This window comes from Puma concolor, chromosome D4 (assembly GCF_028749965.1).
Source record: "Puma concolor isolate L17-30 chromosome D4, mPumCon1.1.hap2, whole genome shotgun sequence".
NCBI classification, from domain to species: Eukaryota; Metazoa; Chordata; class Mammalia; order Carnivora; family Felidae; genus Puma; species Puma concolor.
In genome coordinates, this window is record NC_141679.1 from 50,354,090 (window position 1) to 50,361,500 (window position 7,411).

The 7,411-nt window shown below is 40.8% G+C and overlaps 1 pseudogene; it reads left to right on the forward strand.

Moving 5' to 3' along the window:
• Positions 1-4,380: 4,380 nt before the first annotated feature.
• LOC112851761 (U6 spliceosomal RNA) lies at positions 4,381-4,476 on the forward strand (annotated as a pseudogene).
• Positions 4,477-7,411: the final 2,935 nt, after the last annotated feature.

Below are 7,411 nucleotides of genomic sequence, written 5' to 3' on the forward strand. Positions count from 1 at the left end.
GTCTAGAAGACAAAAAAAAAAGACTTTAACTTTAGCTTCTCCCCTCATCAAATGTATGACTTTAAAAACGTTTCTTAACTTCTCTGAGTCTGGGACCCCTCGTTTGTAAGATGTGACAAACACTGCCCACCTTGAGTTCAGACACTTCGAGCACCCGGCATTAGTGAATACTCATAAATAGAATAAGCTTCCTTGCTGTACATAGGTTTTCTTCTAAAAGCTCCAAAACACCACACCAGTGACCCCAGTTATCCCTAGGTGACAGCAACACTTGATTCTGCAGAAGTGACTGGTGAGTTTCAGCCCAGGCTCTTGCTGTTCCTGACCTAAGAAGTGTCACAGAGTAAAGGAGTGGCACAGGGAAGCCCAAGCTTGTCACACCCCCTGGCACAGATAGGCACAGCCCTGCATACCTCATCGTTCGTTTTGCAAGGAGGAAAACTAAGTCTAGTGCGGTGGGAAGTATGACTGGCTTCCAGATGCAGTATTTCAACGAATAGCTCTCATTCACTGAATACTGCTGGGACATGACACATTACATACATTATCTTATTTAATTAGGGTGACTGTGTAATTTATCATCCACATCAGGACACGTTCAGAGTTCAAAGGGAATGGTATAAATAATTACATCAAGTCAATGAGTGTAAACCTGGATGGTCCTGGGCAAACTGATTATACGGTTGCCCCATGTTTAATCCATGTAATCACTCTGTGAGCTAGAAAACATTCTCTATTTTACAGAAGGAAACAACTGCTCAGAGAGGTTAAAAGCAGCAGGCCCAAGGACATACAGACTATCAGGTTGGCAGACCCAAGGTTGGAACCTCAGCTTGTAAGATACTACAGCTCGTTTCCTCTAACATACTCCCTCCTTGAAACCCTTTAGTCACGGTATCAGCTGCCAAATAACAGCATTAATTTTGTTATGAAAGCCTGCCTTTATTGAGTGAATAACATATTTAAAGTGCTGGGTCATGACTTCCAAATGATATCCCAAAAAAGGGCAAAAATGGGTGAAGAGAGAGCAAAATGATGTCAGTAAAAGCAGTCATATCCGAATAAGCACCCAGCTCTTTCTGAGGCTCCACACCGCCTGAATACCAAAAGCCTGAGCTAAGGCTTATTCAAGCATGGAGAATGATAGACAACAGGGCCAGACATCCATAGGCCTCCTTCCCCATGTGCTGGCCTATATTCTCATGCACCCAATGAGTCCCTTGATCTATGTCAATTTGCTACTGATATTTAATGTTCTGCAGTCACAAATAAATTTGATTTATATTTCTATAACATGCCAGGAGCTATTCTTTCACCTGGAGCTTAATAGATATAAAAATGTCGAGAGACAGTCAACAGTCAGTTCTCTCCACAGGGTTTCTGTAGGTGAAATAAATGGGTGCCACACTCTCATCCTTTGGCCCACCTGCCAGTCACTGAGTTTTCCTGATCTCTAAACACCAGAAGGGTGGCGAGTGGGTCAGGCCTGGTTCAGAAGCTCACTGCATTGGCTGAGACAATAGAATTTATTCTAGCAGAGAAACAAAAGCTCAAGTCAGTCATAGATGCCAAGCATCCTCAGTCATAATCCCTAATGAAAGACCATCTGCAGAGACCAAGCATGCTCCTGACCCCAGGAGGGGCTGACCAGGTATTTTAATGATTCAATAAGAGATCCCAGCTTGGAACATAATAAGAAATCCTAAGCCAGAATTCAACTCCATTTCTCAGAAAGTGCGTGACCTCAACACAGCACCCACCCACTCTGAGCTTCAGATTTCCCAACAATAAAACACTGCTTCTCAAATGTTCGTGGGCATAGCCATCACCTGTAGGGCTTGTTAAGCTCGAGGAGATATAATTCGGGCCCAGTTTGTTAAGACATATTTCAGGGGCCCTCCCTTAGAGATTCTGATGTATTAGGTCTAGTGCAGAGTCAGAGAATTTGCACGTCTGATAAGTTTCCACGTCATGGTGATAAGGAAGATGTCCACGGACCACACTTTGAGTAGTACCAAACCGTATCAGTAATGCCAACCTCACAGTGTGTGTGAAGATACGAAGAAGTGCTGATTCTCAGCACAGCCGCTGACTCACAACGCCTCCCGGTGAGCATGCATACATTGAAGAGATGAGGAGCAAAAGTCCAAGAGTATTCATAGGAAGAAAACCCGGGGACATGTAATCATTTTGAATATGCCAGGCACAAGATTTAATTACATTCCAATCCCTCTTGTTAGAATACATTCTCTGTGGCATTACAAACGGGGTCCCAGGCTCAAATGGTGAACTTACCCAAAGACCTCCTACTTCCATGGGGCTTTTTAAACACAAAGCACAAGTTTTTGCTCAAAACATCCATCCGCCCCTTTAGCTCAGCTGCACCTCCATGGCATCCAAATCCTACTTAAAATCATCTTGACTACTACTTAAAAAATAAAAAAAAAAAAAAAAAAAACATAAATCTTCCCATTGGACCAGCTCTCAAGCAATAGGGGAAGAGATATTTACTTTGCTGAAAACAGGAGTCCCCAGTCAACCCCATGATCAGCTGGAGTCCTTCAGTCTGTCCTTGTCTAATGCAGCACAGTAATCAGGGAACCCGCCTCCCTCCTCCTCCTCCCTCCCTCCCCTCCCTGCATTCCGGCTTTCTCTCTTCACGACATTATTTAATCTCTCGGTTGCAGCTTCTTGGGATTAGCTACAGCATCTATTAATAGTTTTCCTTCTGTTTACAGTTCCAAGGGGAGAAAAATGGCTCATTCCTCTTCTCCAATCTTGAAGATATGTCTTATTGCAGCAGGAGGAAGATGCACAAGCCCCGTGAATAACCTATTTCCACAATCATTCCACTGTAAAGATGCTAATGTGCTTCTATGCCGAATGGATCCATTTAATAGGCAGAACAAGTTGGATATAAACTCTTTAATTGCTTTCAGCACACCGATTATCTTCCTGTGTCACCTATTGTATAATGCAAAAATGTTAACAAAAGCACTTACTGAAGACATTATTGGGAATTAAAAAACAAAGAACCATCAGTTGTCACTAAATATGCCTTTCATGTTCCCAAATGAAATGCATTTGCGCACTCAAGAAATAAGATAGAAATGTGCAGGCCTGCCATTGTCAGATGCAAACATCTTCATTAGATTTTGATCCAGCTGCTGCAAGATCTATAAAAAGAGCTATCAAAGCCTGCAACTCATTATTGGTTATTTCAGGAAAACTTCAAAAAACCATCCCTAAACCTGCACTGATCTTTTCTGACAATTTCCCTGGCCAGGCAGTTTGTTTGCAAAGAGTGGCATTAAAAATCCTCTGCCAAGCTGGCCCCTGGAAATGGTACCTGGAAAGACTCGGTGCCTGTGGTTGTTAAAGAGAAGCCACAATTGCAGAGCCGACCCGTATTCCTGGACACTTGAGCTGTAAATCTCTATCACGCCCCCCCGCCCCCCGCCCAAAATCTCCTGTTCTGACCTAACTTTATCTCCTTAAAAGCATATAAGTGAAAGTAGCCAAACTCGGGTCTTTATAGACCAAAACGGAAAGATTAATATATGAGATGTCTCATAACATCCTTTCTCTGCTGCAATAAATCTTCCTATGTATATTGGCAGTCAGCTCATTTCTAGCATGTTATTTTCTGCAGAGGCCATTTTAAAAGAGGAAAAAGACTAGTCAAGGGAATCGGTGGGAAGGGGAAGAAGAAAGAAAAGAAAGAAAAGGAATGGGAAAGAGTCAGGGTTCTGGGGAAAGGGTATAGAGAAGGTTAAAGGGAGCAAAACGGTAAATGTCGAAATTACCTACTGTTCTTCCTTTGAATTCCGTTGAAACAGAAGGGATCCTACAAAGACCTGAATAACATTCATATAAATCACAGACCCTGGCATCTTGACTTGAGGACCTCTTCAGTCAGGCCCAGGTCTCCAGAGGCTTCTTATGGATACAAAACAACTCACAGAAAACACCTGTCAGAGATGTCACTGTCATTTAGGAAGGACCCTTTCCCCCCTCGGTCTATATGTCTATTTATGACAAAGAGAAATGCAAATTGTGATCACTATTATCCATCCTCAGTAAACAGGTAGGGAAGGATACATGGGTCCTTAACAAAATCTGCTTTAAAGATTTTTGACTTTGCCTTTAATCTACCCACTAAATTGTCTGTTTTATGTTCAAAAGTAAATTGAAATGCTCAAAATATTGATGTAATATCATATCCATTATTTGAACTAGGTACAAGAGCTCATTTGGGGATCCGTTTATTGTCTTTATATTGTTATTAAAACTATTACCCAAATCCTAATGCTCTGGAGACCCACAATATATTCTTTCCTGCATATACCATCCTTATTCCTTCCAAACATCTCCTTTTCTGTGCTCTCTTCGCCAGCACATATACTAAAACTGGAATAACATACAGAGAAGGTTAGCATAGTCCCTGTGCAAATTCATGACCCATTCCATATTTTTCTCAATTAAAAAACAATAAAGTTTATTAATTTTTTTAAGAAGCAGTTTTAAGGTGACCTTTTCTGTGGTGCCTTGGCAATCATCTTCCCTCCTGCCGACTCCTTTAGTCAATGGAGTCACACTGATAAGAGCAGAGAGATTGAGGTCCACACGTCCTCACAAGAGGGGGATTTTGAGTTGGGAAACTGCTGCACCCAGAGACTCTTTCTAAAATGTGAATCTGATCCTGAGACTCCCCTGTGTAACACCATTCAGTGATTTCGTATTGCCCTTCAGATAAAATCACATTCCTGCTGTGTGGCTACTGGCAAGTTATTAAACTTCTTTCTGGCTCAATTTCCTCTTGTATAAAATGGTGATAATAATCGTGAGGAAAATGTATGTAAGGCACTTAGCACAAAGTTAATAAATGCTCACTATTATTATTATTGATGTTATCTCACGGGCCACATTCATTCTTAGTTCCCTCCTCACTGTCTTACAGCTGTATTCAACACTGAGTTTCCCAACTCCCATGAGCTTTCTAGCCTTTATGCCATGACCTGTGACATTCTTTCTGTTTGCAACAACCTCTTCCTCTTCCTGGCCTTTGGCCAGTTTTATTGCTATGCATTTATAAACTGTCAGCTTAAGTGCATATTATCAAGATGGCCTTCCCTGACCCCAAGGTCCTGCATACAATGCATACTTCCTCTACAGTAATATACATCATACATTACTATAACATTTTGCTTGACTGAAATATCCATAAAGGACCCAAGGTTAGATTTGCCTTGCTCACCACTTTATATTTCAGTAGCAAGCACCAGTAGCAAGGGTAGAGTGGATTATAATGCAACTGAAAAAGAAATCTTAATAGATTACAATGACAGAAGATTAGTCCTTGATCACACTAAAATGATCACAGGACAGCTCCACAGTGTTTTCATGCTGAGTCCCAAGCTGATGGATGCCCCACACCTTGGCACATTGTTGATCCCGTGGTAGAGAGAAAGGGAACACAGTCATTATTCACTGCCTCTCTTAAAACTTCCATGCAGAGGTGGCATCTAATTCTTCGTCACATTTTATTGGCTGGGGCAAGTCACGGGGCAGAGCCTGATGTCAATCAGGTGGGGAATCCTTATGCAGAAAAGGCACTACAAAGAGGAAAACTACAGTGTTCAGTGAACTGTACTAGATGCTACAACAGAGCTCGACACATGTTAGTTCAATAAAATATTTCTTTGCCACAAGCTGACAAACATAAAACCCACACCAATTAAAATCTGGCCAGAAACTTCTCTTATTCAGAGATATTCATTTCTTGACATCTTTGACTTTCAAAATCATTCTTCTTTCAGTCACGGGGCCATGTTTTCTGCCACTGGCACCAGATACATATCTCTGTGGTCACAATTTACAAACCATACCAGGACACCACTTTTGAGTAAGGAATAATTAGGTACAACAATATCAACACCATCCTCATAACTTGTGTACTCTATGCAAGCTGTTAATATGGGCAAGATGAGATAATGTCCAGTCTCACAGGACGAGACCGTCAAAAGGGAACCTTTGAAATCAGTCTCTCTAACCTCTTAGATGAGACCCCCCAAATAAGCTGGGTGACTTATGAAATAGTATCAGAGCCAGGATTAAAATGTGAATCACCAATTTTTAAACAAGTGTTCTTTTAATTATAGCATAGCTTTGCCATAAGGAATGTGACCAAATGTGAATGATTGGAAGAGATCACCATTTAACAGATGAGGATACCGACACCCATGGGGGTGAAGTGACTTTCTCAAAGCTACCCCACATTATTAGTTCTATTTTGGTTGGCCACACCAAACCTTAAAGCAACCAAAGTTGTTTCAGCATCCAGGATATCACCTGCTCTTCACTGAAGGCTCAAAGAAACATTTCTTGAATTAAATCAAACCAAACTGATTGAATTGAGCTCAACTGAAATCACACAAAACGTGAAGATGTATTTTTTCCCACTAATGTAACCCTTGTTTTCATTTCCCCTGTTGTTTTAAGCTTGCCAGACCAACACATTACACACCAACAACTATGACTTTGCTAGTTTCTCCTCTACAATATCCTTTTTCTATGTTCCTTCCATATTTATAACCACCGTTCTTCTTTGAGCAGAAACAGATTAATATCTGGAAATCTTGTCATCTCATGACATTTACAGAACAACATAGGATCTGGAAAGCAAAATCACCGATAACAAGGGCCCTTGGAAGATCATTAGACAAAGAACTTTGTTCCCTCTGAGCTAAGCAGGTCAGCTAAAAAGTGACATAACGCAGATGTTCCTAAACCACAGGAACAAATGCCATTAAGCTACTGTCTCCCAACAACTAAGTAATATGTACGAGGAGTAAGAATTAAATTTGGAGAGGGAATACAGATTCTGGCTGGGCTCCAGGGCCGACGGATATTAAATAAGAAAGAAACAGTAGTGCTGTCAAGTCTAATTGTTTAAAACATAAAACTCTTTCCATATGTCTTGAGATGAATAGAGTTGCACAATATCGGGATGCACTATGAAGTCAGGCAAAGAAAGAATAGTATGTACCATTTGGAATGAGAAACTTATCTGCAGGGAATTTGACTCTGCCTTTTTTCTCCCTTCTTCTCATGACCCACCCAGGCACTTAGACATTCGAAAAGAGATCTAGGAAAAGCATATTATGAAATCTCTTTACTATAGACTATAGGATGAGAAATGGATGGCTTTTGCAGTCATACAGAATTTGGTTCCAACCTTGACTGTGCTCTTCTTGTTATTTGATCTAAGGCTCAATTCTCTTACCTGTAAGTAGAGACTATATTCTTACAATGTGAGGATGTGTTTAAGATTAAATGAGATCATGGATAGAAGTTGACTAGCATTTAGTAGGCATTTATTACAATATTATACTTCCTTTACATTTTCCTC